The following is a 15,727-nucleotide window of genomic DNA, read 5'->3' as shown; positions in this document are numbered from 1 at the left end:
AAACACGCTTCCTTTTTGTTCCAGAGTCAGGCACAAACCTGTGCGGAAGAGACTTAATGGCAGGCCTGTGCTTACAGGTTACCAAAAAAACTTTACAAGTAAAACTGAATCTTCTAACCCCAGCGGTAGAGGGACAAATTCAACCACAGGCGTGGGCATCAGAGGGAAATCGTGGGGGACTTAGAGTGACCCCAATTAAAATGCAGTTAAAGACCCCAGGAGAAGTAGCTGGGATAAAACAATACCCTGTCCCTCTACAGGGAAGGATGGGACTTAAACCAATTATAGAGGGACTGACTCCTTCAAGAGGGTCTCTTAGAACCTTGCGTGTCTTCCTACGACAACCTCTATTCTTCCTGTATGTGAGAGGGATGGGTCCTATCGCTTAGGCCAGCATTTGCGGGCAATTGATCAAATGGTTAAGACTAGGCACCCAAGGATCCCAAATCCTTATACCCTCCTGAGTAAAATTCCATTTGACCACAAGTGGTTCGGTGTAACTGACTTAAAGGATGCCTTCTGGGCATGCCCCTTGGACTTGGATAGTCGGGACCTACTCGCCTTCGAATGGCAGGACCCAGTAACAGGAATAAGACAACAATATAGATGGACAGTCCTTCCTCAGGGGTTTACAGACTCCCCACATCTTTTCAGACAAATTTTAGAACAGGTGTTGGGAGAATTTACACCCCCTCACAGGACCTGTCTGCTCCAACATGTAGGTGACTTGCTACTCTCAAGCAGTGATCAAAAGAAACTTTCAGCAGCTATAGTTTCCCTCCTCTCTTTTCTTGGGGAAAAAGGCCTTAGGGTCTCTAAGAAGAAGTTACAATTTGTTGAAAAAGAGGGGAAGTATTTGGGACATCTGATAAGTGGGGGGAAAAGAACTCAGCCCAGAAAGGATAGAGGGGATCATAGGCCTGCCTCTTCCAGCTACCAAACATGAGCTTAGAAAGTTCCTGATTGGATATTGTCACCTTTGGATCAATTCTTATGCATTAAAAACTAAAAATTTATACTCCAAGCTTGCAGAGGAAGGCCCCAATCCCCTACTATGGAGCCAGGAGGAGGTACAACAATTTAGGCATCAAGGGAGGCACTGACGGGATGCCCCTGTTCTGGCTCTTCCATCCTTTGAAAAACCTTTTCATTTATTTGTAAGGGTGGAGGAGGAATAGCTCTGGGGGTCCTCACACAGGAACATGGGGAAGCCACCAGCCGATGGCCTTCCTTTCCTGCTTCCTGGACCCTGTCGCCAGAGGATGGCCTGAGTACATACAGTCAGTAGCCGCCACCGCCCTACTAAATGAAGAAAGAAGAAAACTCACTTTGGGAGGAAGACTGACCATAAGTACCCCACAGCAGGTACAAGCCATCCTAAACCAAAGGGTAAGAAGATGGCTCACTGACTCCCAAATCTTAAAGTATGAGGCAAGCTTATTGGAAAAGAATGACTTAAAACTTTAACCACTGATGAGGCCTTAAACCCTGCTTCTTTTCTCTCCCAAATGGAGCCCTCAACTCCAACTGACCATCCATTGTTTAAATTTAGTAAGACTATCAGACCAAAACTTGACCAGATCTATGGGAAACTCCCTTCAGTTCGGGGAGACACTTATTCATTGATGGATCTTCTCGTTCATTCAAGGAAAACGACACCAACAGCTACTCAACTGTCAATGGAGAGATTCAATCGATAACTGAGTCAGGAAGACTCCTGAATATACGGTCGGCTCACATTTGCCAACTCTTTGCCCTTAACCAGGCCTTAAAATACTTAAAAGGAAAAGTGGGCACAATCTATACCGACTCTAAATATGCCTTTGGGGTGGTCCATACCTTTAGAAAAATTTGGATGAAAAGAGGACGAGGACCCATCAACAGTAAAGAATAGAGAACTAATCAAACAGATACTTGACAACCTCCAACTCCCAGAAGAGACAGTGGTGGTACATGTGCCAGGCCACCAAAAGGGGGTCTTATTTGAAGCTTGAGGAAACTCCCTAGCAGATGAGGAAGCCAAGAGGGTAGCATTAGAATCAGAGGTCCCCATCGCCCATCTTACTCCCTCCCTTCCCAAAATAACAATCTCTCCCTCCTTTTCAGAAAAGGAGAAGGAACAACTACATCAGCTGGGGGCTCGCCTGAGGCTCAAGGAAGATGGTTGCTCCCAGATGGAAGGGAAATGCTATCCAAACCCCTAATGAGAGAAATTATCACATCCCTATACCAAGGGAGCCACTGGGGACCCCAAGCCACGTGTGACACAGTCTTAAGGGTCTATGGGTGTGCTGGTATTTACACAATAGCCAAACAGGTAATAGAAGGTTGCTTAAAATGCAAAAAGACCAATAAAAAGACTTTACAGAAAAGAACTACCAGAGCAAGGTTTTCCAGTTTTAGGCCTTTCCAAGGTATCCAAATTGACTACGCTGAAATGCCCAAAATAGGGCAACTCAAATATCTCTCAATCATAGCAGACCATCTAACTCACTGGATGGAAACTATCCCATTACCCAGTGCCACAGCCAATTACGTGACAAAGGCCTTATTAGAACAAATTATTCCCAGATTTGGGATGGCTGAAAACATATATTCGCATAATGAAAGTCATTTTAAGGCTCGAATAATAAAGAGACTTTCCAAAGAATTAGATGGTAAATGGGAATATCATACCCCGTGGCACACCCCTCCCCCTTTGGTTCATTGAAAGAATGAACCAAACTCTCAAAATTCACTTAGCTAATACTAGAAACCCGGCTACCCTGGACCAAATGTCTCCGTATTGCTTTACTCAGAATTAGAACTGCTCCCCGAAAAGATGTCGGTCCCTCTCCCTATAAAATGTTGTATGGACTTCCTTATCTGGGTCGATCATCTGACCTGCCTACCTTTGAAACCAAAGATCAATTTTTAAAGAATTATGTGCTTGGTCTATCTTTCACTCTTCATTTTCTCATACAAAAGGGATTACTAGCCCAGACTCCACCGCTTGATTTCCCGGCCCACTGACATCAGCCTGGAGGCTATGTGTTAATCAAATCATGGAAAGAAGACAGACTCCAGCCAACCTGGGAGGGACCGCTCCTCGTGTTGCTGACCACCGAAACTGCAGTTCGAATGGCTGAGCGAGGATGGACACACCACACCCGGGTGAAAAAAGGGGGGGCCATAACAGACAAAAAGCAATGAGTGACTTTTTCCAGACACCACCAAAACCCAGTTGGTCCTAAAAAGGGTTTAAACTTATTCATGACATGGATTACTATATGGGGATCATTAATGTCTGGTAGTCAGGGTGGATCATGGGATCCTCTAACCCCAAGATATTACTGGAGCCTGCGATTATGGGCAGGTTATCCACCCATATTAATTATTAACTTAACCCAGACTCCTAACTCAGTAGTCACAAAATTTGATGCTTGTCAAAGTCCTAGACTGTGGAACTCTAGAAAGTCAAAGACAACTCTCATCTGTAGATAAATATCTTTGTCCAGAACTTAGTCCACAAGAACTGTATACACAAGGAGGGAAGACGGGAACATAAGTACCTGGGATGATGTCTGGTGGACCACCCAACACAAGGGGTGGACCTCTCCCCATGCTCGTACCTTACAAGCATCAAAGGACAAGATTCACCTCTCAAGGGGAGAGCCTCCAATTAACTGTACCCACTTAACATGTAATCCAATCTTACTATCAACAACCCAACCACCCTAGCCCAGCCACCAGAAGGGGCAACTCGTACATATGGTTTAGGAGCTGACGTTTCTGGAATAGACTCAGAGGGATGAATGGCTCTTAGAGGGACGAATGGCTCTTAGATTGGTACCATCACCCAACCAAATACTCTTCCTTCCCAACCTCCAAGTTCTACTCCTTCCCTTAGACCGTCACCTTCCCCTAACCCACGCCCTCAAAATAACACTAATATAGCTAAAATAATCAAAGCTACCAATCTTAAACAAACAATTCAGAGAGAAACAGGATACGGGGACACAAATGCCTGGTTGGAATGGATAAAATATTCCGTGGGCACACTAAACAAAAGTGAATGTTACACTTGTGCCACAGGGAGACCCGAGGCCCAAGTGGTTCCCTTTCCTCTGGGATGGTCATCAGATCTGCGGGGACTTGAACGTATGATCGTCCTCTTCCAGGACAAAACGACTTGGAATAAAGAGTCCTGTCGGATTTTGTCACTGCTATTCCCTGAGGTCAAAAGTTCTCCAGGTCAGCCCCCGAGAACTGTTCAGCCGCCAAATGAAAACGTCAACTTCTCTTCGTGTCTAGAATGACAAGAGGCAAAGGTGACTTTCTTAGGCAACGTGACCAGGTGCAGTGAAAGCTGGTCCTACAATACCCTCCACAATAAATCCCAGTTCTGAGTGCCCCGGGCAGATGTCTGGTGGTATTGCAGGGGGGTCCACTAATGGGCATCGTTCTGGAAAATTGGAGTGGCACCTGTACTTTGGTGCAATTGGCCATCCCTTTCACCGTGGCATTTAGGCCCCAATCCCAAACTCAGCCAACAGCGAGAAGAAGCGAGACATCACCCCGTGGGGGGGGTGTCCTTTGACCCCCAGACATCACCCCGTGGGGGGGGGTGTCCTTTGACCCCCAGGTCTATGTTGACTCAGTAAGTGTTCCATGGGGCATTCGAAATGAATTTAAGGCAAGAAACCAAAATGATGCCACTCTTTTGGTGGTCAACCATATACAAAAACATTGATTGGGTAAATTATATCTATTACAATCAACAAAGATTCATTAATTACACTAGAGTTGCCATTAAAAGAACAGCCAAACAGCTGGGGCCAACTAATCAAATGGCATGGGAAAACAGACTTGCTTTAGACATGATGCTGGCAGAAAAGGGTGGGGCTGTGTAATGACTGGCATCCAGTGCTGCACCTTCATTCCCAGTAACACTGCCCCAGACAGCAACATCGCCAAGGCCCTATGTGGACTTAGCAGGTGAACTTACAGAAAATTCTGGTGTTAATGACCCCTTCACAGACCTTTTAGAAAATTGGTTTGGAAGCTGGAAGGGACTAAAGGGACTAACAGCTTCAATCCTTACCCCTCTAATTGTTGTACTTAGTGTCCTTGTCTTAGTTGGATGGTGTATAATTCCTTGTGCCAGGGACTTATTCAAAGATTAATAGAAACCGTGCTGACAAAACTGGGACCCCCTCCCCACCAAACCAATATGCTTGTATGGACACAACAGAACATGCAAGTCAAACTATGCTCAAAGAGTTTGAAGAAAAGAATATCTGATAAAGAAATGAAAGGGGAAAATTGTGAGAATTAACATGTCTTTTCTATCAAAGGAAGCCTTGGTTACTCCATTTTGTTCCTTCTTCATCTGAGACACCCTTCTCCACCCTCCTTTCCCTCTTCTCCCAGTAACAATTTGTTTCAAATTAGCCAACCGAGAAGAATGTGCGCCCTGACCTGACCAGTGGGAAGGGGACTGAGGTACCGCCTGCGTTAGGGATAAATTGGGAGGGGGTGGGGGTCCTTCCTTCTTTGTGTGCGCTTTTTGAGCACTTGTACCCTTCTGCAGAAGTAAAGAGCCTTGTCGAGATCTCCCCGTGTTAGTGTGTCTTACTTCCCGACACTGATAATCTGAGCCAGAGTCATTTTTCCCCAACACACAACTCACGGCAACGCCGGATCCCTGAACCCACTGAGCCAGCCCAGGGGCCAAAACCACATCCTCATGGGTTCTAGTCAGTTTCATTAACCACTGAGCCACATAGGGAACTCCCACGTATGCATTCTTTCTTAGTTAGGAAACATGGAACTAAAGGGACCAACTAAACAATAACATTTGTGAGAATAAGGATTATATTTTGTTAATTATTTTATTGTCAGAACATAATAGGTATTTCCATAAATTTGGGTTGCATGAATGAATATGTGCTTTGTTCCCAATGCTCTTCTAGAAGAAACTGACCATGTGCTTTCTTAATAAGTCTTCCAAACTACCCCGATAGTGAAATATAAACACCATTTTTCATGAAGAAAACTGAGGCTCAGGGATGTTTACAGATTTGCCAACATCTCATACATACCAGGAGACCGAGTTGATATTTACTTCTGACCTACTTAACTCCAAAGTTGCTGTGCAACCTACTTGAACATCCTCCCTCCCTGCATGAGAGTTCATCACAAGATTTAAAAATGTATTGATAACACAACAGTAAAATCCTTTCTGACCTCTTGCCCAGAGAGTAACGATAATGGATCGAGTATCCCCAATTAAGAGATGAAGCAATTATAATAACATCCATCATAATCATCCTCAATACTTTCAACTTTGTACAGTTCCTTAAAGTTTACAAATACTTTATATATTTGACTTAGAAATGTCTACTGACTTGCCCAGGGTCACATGATTGTAAATGATAGGGCCGAACTCCTTTGTGATTCTGAAGCCCGTCCACGAAACAACTGCTTATCCCCTAAAATGTGCTAGCAATGTTGAAGAGGCAGGCACCTTTCTCGGCACTGCTTGTGACTTTTCTTACAAACTGAGAGAGGGACTTTCTCTGAAGTGCCCTCCTCTTTTCCATTCCACTTGGACAGCTCATGACGTGAATGAGCAAGAAGGCAATGCTTGTGTTGGCCCTGAAGGCTGGCAATAAGTAAGTCTGCAAACAGCAATGAATCCTGGTAGGGTTTACTGCCTCAACCACTGATTACACAAAATGCCTCCCCAGCAAGTGCATTCTATAATATTCTCTTTTCTATTACAAACAACTATTTCAAAGGAACCATAAACAGTAATTCTGGGAAAATGTTTAGAAAGCATATCTAGTGTTTTCTAACCATCCCACAGATGAAGTATCTAAAATATAGGAAGTGACTTTCCCAAGGGAAAGTTAAGATTAAGTCAAGATTAATGGGAAAGTCAAAACTAAAAACAAAGTTGTTTTCATTCCTCCCTCCTTGCCTCTCTTCTACAATAATTAATTGCGTATCTGTCAAGTCCATGTGGGATTCAAAGGATACAAATTATTTTCCTCTGTCTCCCTGAGAGAGACTCTGTGTGTGTGTGTGTGTGTGTGTGTGTGTGTCTTTCCTAAACAAAGTCCTTGCCATTGACGATACAAAGTAGATCCTCTAGGAATTCAATATCTATTACAGGAGAAATAAAATTATAAATAAATTATAACCAAAAAAAGCACTTAAAAATGTCATCACAGTGATATTTTCAAATAGACTGTTCCTCCTTTGAGCCAAGTAAGCTTGTTGGTGCCTTCTGTTTCTTAGCCTACAGCTGGTTTCTTCCCTTCAGATTAATTCTTATCACCTTGTCAATTGCAAACCTCCTAGGAGACCAAAGTGGATGACACTGTAACCTAGAGTGGACCTCAGGGACCAGCCACTGTAGCCTCGACTATGACACTTTCCTTCCATTAACCCTGACGGAGTACTAAAGATGGAACATTTTGGTTACAATTCCCTAAACACCTTTTGCGTTCAGCTTGCCACACATGAGAATTACTTTTCCTAGCTTCGATGCCTTAAACTCTGATTAGTTCCAGGGCTTTCAGGTTTCAAACCTGTTTTTTAAACGTACGATTTCCAGTACTCAGGAAGTTCTATTTGATTGTTTTTTTAGCTCAATGGAAGAGATTAAATGGAAGTGGTTCTCTACTTAAGAAGAAGTTAGTACAAAAGCTGGATTATAAATAGTATAATTGGTGAGCACCCAACTTTTATTTGGAAGTCTTATTTGCCCACATCATCCAACATGCATAGCTGATACAGGCCACTGGTGTCCATTTTTTGAATATAGTAAATGATTTACACAGGGAATTATTTAAAAGTTTAGACAACAAATTCTTTCCTCCCCAAAATAACAAATCCGTAATACTGAAAAATGTATAGAGATTAATTTTAGAAAGAAAATGCATATACCAGGTTAGGTTAGCTATTAGCCAATATTTTTAAAGAAGCAATGGACACAGTAGCACAATAAAGACCAATCATAAAACTCATCAAATATACACAAAATATAATCAATTTTATCTACCTGAGCCAACCTTAACCTCTGAGTGTTGTGCACACTCGGACCACTTACTTCCATAAAGAATAGGATTCTGGGAGTTCCCACTGTGGCGCAGCAGAAATAAATCCAGCTAGTATCCACGAGGTTACAGGTTGGATGCCTGGCCTCACTCAGTGGGTCGGGGAGCCAGTGTTGCCATGAGCTGTGGTGTAGGTTGCAGACGCAGCTCAGATTCCATGCTGCCGTGGCTGTGGCATAGGCCAGCAGCTACAGCTCTGATTAGACCCCTAGCCTGGGAACTTCCATATGCTACAGGTACAGCCCTGAAAAGCAAAAAAAAAAAAAAAAAAAAAAGAATAAGATTTTGTCAGGTTTCCATTACTGACATTTTTAATCAGGCACTAGTTCTGGTTTCCTAAATACTCAACATACTACAGGCTTATGCCACATCTACTCTTCACTAAGACCCAGGAATCAAGTTTTCTGATTTAAAAAGCCTTTCATGTCCAAGAGAAAGACAAACAACAAAAATTATACTGGTGGCATTTCTAATTCTTTGCCATATACTAATCCTTTTATCATATTCTTGAGTTGAGACCAAGTTACTGTTGAAATGGGTGAACATTTTAGAAGTGCTGTGTTAGGTAATACACCAAAAAAAAAATCATCAGTAAATATTTAATCATTTATAAAATACATTTTTTAATGACCGCTTTGTGCCATTCACATGCAACTTCTGAGAACACCAAGGTGTGTATGACATGTCCTCTTTTTGGAGTCATGGGGGCCTCTCTTTTGGAGACATGCAAGGAAAGAATTACAGGTCATTGCCAGAATAACAGTATGGATGAAAACAAACTAACATCACAGAAGAAAAAACAGAGATATGATGTGAGGGGAGTCGGGAAAACATAATAAAAGAGGTGACATTTGAGGAATGAACAGGAGAACTTTAGATGTGTGCGCAGGGGAGAACAGGAAGAGGCAGATGCAAAGTGGGGAGGCTGGAAAATCCTAGTGGGTTTAAGGATCCACCAGTTGCCCAATTATAAGTGAAAAGGAGAGCAGGAGTGAAGGGACAGAGCTAACATTATTCCTGATCCTGTATATTGGTACCTAAATGACATATACAGTAATTGTTAGGTATAAAAAATACTTAAAAATTAAATTGTTATTATTTATGGTAAAGATGACTGGCCTCTTCCAAACTGAAAATGATTTCTCGCTTTCCCCTCTTGTGCTTTCCATTCTTCCTCACCCTTCTCCTGTAGCTCCTCTCCCCCAACAGAAGCCCCCAAGCTCCTTCTACAGTTCTTGTTATGCACAAGGCTGAATGATGAAAAGTTATTCAAACAGTGTAACGCATGCTAACTATTCCAAGCCTATCTATTGACTAAAGAGATTTGCATTATGAACTAAGTCAGTGCAAAAAGACAATGGTAAATAGCAGCAAAAACAAAGAAACAGATCATTTAAATAAAGGAAAGGCACTAACATCGCTGTGTATCCATTTCTCCTCAGTTGAAATTTACCCTGGAGGAACTAATATGAACTAATATGAAAATATTACTTTCATTGTTTAAAGGAAATCCAGTGGAATGGAATGCTAATTCTGTATCTCCAATAGTCAAACAGGAAAACAAGAGAAGCATTCAACTGCAATACATCCAGTTTCTGCTCTACACGCACTAAAAAACCTGGAGATATAAAGATAAACAAGACATAGTCATTGCTTTCAAGAATGGAACAGTTCTTCAAAGATAAGTAATTGCAACGCAAATTGGTGAAGTATACAAAGGATGGATACACAAAATGCCATGGGAGGGTAGAAAAGAAAGGAATTATCCTGCTATATTTGGTTGATATTCATGGGGGAGGGAAGATAATTAAACATGAAAATTTAAGAGGTTGCATTCAAGCCAGAGGATTCATAAATGGACGTGCTGAAGGGGACTGCAGACGGTCTGGGAGATGGAGCAGGCTTCCAGGAGGAGGGAATGATGGACAAGCCCTCAGGAGCATGAAATAATGTGACCATAGCGATGACTGCTGTATAGTAAAGGAAAAGAAGTATCTGTGAGGCCTGATGAAAGGAAGTTATAGGGAAGTAGTGATGGGAATTTAAGCTGAAAACACTGCAGAGTCAGTTGGTAAAGAGCCTGCTTGGCGCACTAAGGAAGTTACATCATATCGGATGCATTAAATGATCAGATTTGCTTTTTAAGAAGAAAAAAAAGAAAAAAGGATCAAGTGGAGACAAGGGATTTTAGTCAGAACTAGGAAGAAGCAATTTTAATAATCTGAGGTGAAAGACGCTATAACCCAATCAGGATTTATATTGACTGAGATAACGTTTATAATTTAGTCATAAAACAACTAAAGAATACTTGATGATAAAGTGCTAAGCCTTTCTCCTACCGTAAAACACATTCCTTTAAAAGTAAAAGCAGTAAGGAGCTCTACAGAGATCTTGATTTCAGCAATCTCAAAACTCCCAATATATTCTAAAGACCTTGAATAGTGCCTGGCAATAAGAGGAGAGGGAGGGAGTGGATGGACTGGGAGTTTGGAGTTAGCAGATGCAAACAAACACATTTAGAATGGACAGACAATAAGGTCCTATGTACAGCACAGGGAACTATAGCCAATCTCCTGGGATAGACCATGACAGAAAATGATGTTTTTAAAAAAGAAGGGGAGTTCCCATTGCGGCTCAGCAGGTTAAGATCCTGACATAATGTTTGTGAGGATATGGTTCGATCTCTGGCCTCACTCAGTGAGTTAAGGCTCTGGCATTGCTACAAGCTGCTGTGCAGGTCACAGATGCAGCTCAGATCCTGTGTTGCTGTGGCCGTAGCATAGGCCTGCAGCTTCAGCTCTGATTTGCCCCTTGGACTGAGAACTTCCAAATACCATAGGTGCAGCCATTAAAAAGAATAAATATATAAATAAAATTTAAAAAGAATGTATATATATATGTGTATATATATACACACACGTATGTATGTATATGACTAATTTTGCTGTATAGCAAAAATCGGCATAACACTGTAAATCAACTATGCTTTAATAAAGAATAAAAAAGCAAAAAACAGGTGTTTAATACTATCTATAGAATGAATGAATGAATGTTTATTTTGCATCTGATTTAGATTTATTTCCATAGGAACTAGACTTTACGGCAGAGATCGGAGTACAAGAGCTGTTTGGGGAAGCAGCCCCAGGAATAACACTTGTAAGGGTGTAAGAGAAGCAAGACTGAGCAGAGGAAGAAGATAAACCACAAAGAAGCTTCAGCCAACTCTAGAGGAAGCCCTGCATGGCTCCTCAGAGCTATCCTGTTCTTTTTCACCCCAGGGCAACTAGTTGCTGTATAAGGACCACCCCCTTAGCCAAGGGAAACTTCCAGAGAGGGTTTCAGCTCTGAACTGCTGTTAGCAGCCAACCTTCCCATCATCTAGAGAAATCAATGCCTCATTCTAAAGGAGGAGGCGGGACCGTGTTGCGTACTGCAGCTTCTATACCCCCCAACACACAGAGACAACAAATGATTGCGTCAAATACATGGCAGGGAGGGCGCAAAAGAAATCAGAATCCCGATTCACCTAGTTTAGGTCCCAGGGCAATACAAAGTGTTTTTAAAGCACCTGGGCTACAATCCTGTTCTTACCACGTTCCATTTGCACAGTTCCCCCCCCCCCACTTCCCCGTCTCTCCAGGCATGAGTTTCTTAGTGTAGAGGTTGAACATGACATAATAACATAACAGTAATGCTTGTCCACAGTAATTCCTGAGGATTAAGTAAAATAATATATTACATGGCACATGGCGCATAGGAAACACGCACTAAATGATTCAATGTTAGCACTGGTTTGAAAGCCCTTGAATTACAACACTGATTTCCTCCCATTTTCTTTCCCCAGTTGGCCTCCAATAAGTTATTTCAGTGAATTAAACTTTCCAAGACTCGATTATCTGAAGTTCAAAATGCCTTGAGGTCAGGGATTTTCTTCTATACAATCAAATCCCAGCATCTTCTATAGCACGAACATGAAATAAATATAAGTTAATGAGGAGTTCCCGCTGTGGCGCAGCCGAAACGAATCCGACCCGTAACCATGAGGTTGCAGATTTGATCCCTGGCCTCGCTCAGTGGGTTAAGGATCAGTGCTGCCATGAGCTGTGGTGTAGGTCACAGATATGGCTCGGATTTTGCGTTGCTGTGGCTGTGGCTGTCAGCTGTAGCTCTGATTCGACCCCTGGCCTGGTTATGGAGAAGGGGTTAATTCCCCTGATAAGCAGAACTCTCCTCTTCAACCACGTCCTAGGGGTGAGAAAACAAAGGAACACTTATCAGACCTGTGAGTTTAAAGAAGTTGCTTAATCTCTCAGGACCGAGTTCACTGGTAGTAAGGCCTTTCCTCAAAAGGTTGATTTGATAAGTACAAAAGCACCCAAAATAAAGGGCCAAGCAAACTGCTAGAGGGTCCCTGGCTATTTAAAGGCTTCAGATTCCAAATAACAACTTCTTTTTTTGTTCTTGGTCTCTGGTTTCCAAGAGACCTGGTCCCAGTTCTAGAAGTTAATTATTCTTCTCGACTGAGCTATATGGGATTTATATCCCCAGTGATTCAAAATCAAACAAACAAAACATTAAATATCTTTACCTTACTATATAAAGAGGAGGATTTTTTTTAATTCAACAAAAAAGGACATAAAAATTTTGTACAATCTATGAAAATAGTCGTACTGTATTGTATTATCTGTAGTTGAAATAAATGTGCTGGATTACCTTGCCATGGCAACTTCCTTGAACCCTAACTTTGTGCACTGCTATACAGTCATATTAATATTAGTATAGCCCTTGAGGGCAGGGGTTACAGCATCAGACAACCTACATTCAAAACCTAGTACCACCACTTTACTAGCTATTCAATGAAGTATTTAAGATCTGTAAACCTCTGCTACTTAATGTGCAAAGTGTGCATGAAGAGCAACATCTAACATAAGATTTTGTGATGAGTGGCACCTGATATTTGATAACTCTTCTCAATATAAACAGTGATCATTTTTTGAACACTGTATTCATTTTCTAGGGCTGCCATAACAAGGTGCTACAGATTGGGTGGTTTGAACAGCAGAAATGAATTTTCCCATGGTTCTGGAGGCGAAAAGGCCAAGATCAAGGTATTGCCAGGGTTGGTTTATCCTGAGGCCTCCCTCCTTGGCTTCTGGATGGCATCTTCTCTCTGTGTCCTCACATGGTCCTTCCTTTGTGTGTATCCATCCCCCTATTTACAAGGACACCCGTCCTATCAGAGAAGGGCCTTATCATAACAGCTTCATTTTAACTTACTTCTTCAAAGACCATCTCTCCAAATATTACTACATTCCGAGGTACTGAGGGTTAGGACTTGAACATGTGAATTTGGGGCAGGATGACAAAATTTAGCTCATAACAACTACTTACTATGTGTTATCTATTATGCGTCAGGTACAATGCCAGAAACCACTTTCCTCTGCATTAGCCCCAAGTGTGTTCTTAGCTTTACTTCATAAATCTTTTTACTTCCTCAGTCAGCTCCCTGAGCAGTTTACCTTCCCTTATTTTTTTCTACTAGAAACAGGATTTTTTTCCTAGTTATTTCATATACATAATGTACATTCATTACAAAAAAACTCAGTTAATACAAAGATGTATAAAGATAAAAGGGAAACCACCCATCACCCCACTACAGAGAAATAACCACCACTGTTTCCAATTTTTGTATATGGACAGATGCTTTTTTCTTTTCTATTTACACATACACAAATTTGTTATTTTCCAGCACTTGGATTATACTCTGCCTATCCTCAATTTTTCACTTAAAATATTTTTTAGACATTTTTTAATGTCAAGAAGCATAAATCTGTATCACAACTACCTGACATTTCTACATAATATTTCATAAAACTATATAATACTTCATGATGACTCTGTTTTCCAACATTAACTTATTGACAAATTTTTTGCTATTATTTTTTAAAAGTTCCGTGAGCATCCTTGTCAAAGCATCTTTGCCCCAATCATTTCTTTCATGTACTTCCTAGATAAAAACATCAAAGAAAAAAAATTAAGAAATCTTAGATTTGTTGATACATATTTCCTGATTTCTCACCAGAAAGATGTTCTAATTATACTCCTTCTAAGTGCTAACAGGTTTATATAATTGCCAGGAAACGTGCTGATTTCGCATCAACCATCTACTACCCCCTGCTTTCACCAAACATAACCATCCTTCTGAGAAGCCCTGTTAATATTCATCAAACCAATACAACATGGCCCTTTCCCCTCAGAGTGAAAAGGCTTAAACAGATGATACAATTTGCAAGTAACACATGGAAACATATACCCAAGTGCTAAATTACATGTAGTACAGATGCTAAGCACCCTGGGAGGCGCAACTTATTTTCTTCTGATTTTAGTCCCCAGACAGGGTTGAAATGAGACAGAGTTGTGACTTGTAATGTGTTTAACGTAAGGTACTAAAGGATTCTTTAGGCTCAACTTTAGAGAAACTGAATGCAAAAATAGCCCCGATCAACCACTGTCTGCCTTCACCTGGTACCATGATTACCTTGCCCACGAAACACCAGCCACACTGGTTTTCATTGTTTCTCTAGTATCAAGTTCATTCATAAGCAAAAAGCTTTCCACTCGCGCGCGCTCCCTCTCTCAGATGCTCCTCCCTGGGTCATCCCCCAATGGCATCTTCTCGCTATTCAGGTGTCAATGTCATTCATCTCAGCCATGACATCATCAGAAAGGCCAGTACATCATTTTTTCTTTCCTTCACAGTACACAGCATGGGCAAGAATTATCTTGATTATTTTAAACTTGTTTCAAAATGTAAGCTCAATGAGGGAAGTAATCTTGGCTATTTCATCCCTCACTGAACCCTTATCTAACATACACCATATTTCTTAGACTTTAAGAGACCTTTTTCTTCACTGGCAACATCAAGGTGTACATTCAGATATAACTGACATTGCCTGTATATGCTCAAACTTGGTCACATCTTCTCCACTGTCATTTCCTCATTGGAGTTTTATACTGTTAAAACTACATTTGGAGTTTAACTACCATGTAAAGTATCTTCGAAAATATTATATGTGATTTAGTATTGAATTGAAAGAATTGAATACATAGAAAGTCACAGAAACAGAGCACCAGAAACACAGCATATGTTTGATGTTAGTGAAACAAATAATCATAGCAAGAGGAATAATCACATTTTCTTATTTTCCTTCCAAATAAAAACAAGTGTATGATGGGGCCAAAGAAATGAAGATCTGACCAAGAAGATTAACTTGTGTTACTTTTTGTTACTAAGACACATGCAAAAGCTGTGTCCATTAACTGCCAAGCAAAAGATTTAAAATATAAACATTTATGCATCTAATAATAGAGCTTTACAGAACATGGAGCAAAAATAAATGCTATAACAAAGTACAAGTAGATAAATCCACAACTACAGTCAAATATAACTGGTAGAAAAGTAGATATAATATTAGTAAAGATATATGTATCTTGAAAAATCACAAATTTGACTTAATATTTATAGAACATTCCTCCCAATAAAAGCAGAATATACAGTCTTTTCATATGCATATAGAATACTATAAAAAACTGAGCATAATCTAGGCCATAAAATAAATCTC

Source organism: Phacochoerus africanus, chromosome 8 (genome assembly GCF_016906955.1).
Source record: "Phacochoerus africanus isolate WHEZ1 chromosome 8, ROS_Pafr_v1, whole genome shotgun sequence".
In the NCBI taxonomy this organism is placed as follows: Eukaryota; Metazoa; Chordata; class Mammalia; order Artiodactyla; family Suidae; genus Phacochoerus; species Phacochoerus africanus.
This window is presented reverse-complemented; position numbering follows the sequence as displayed.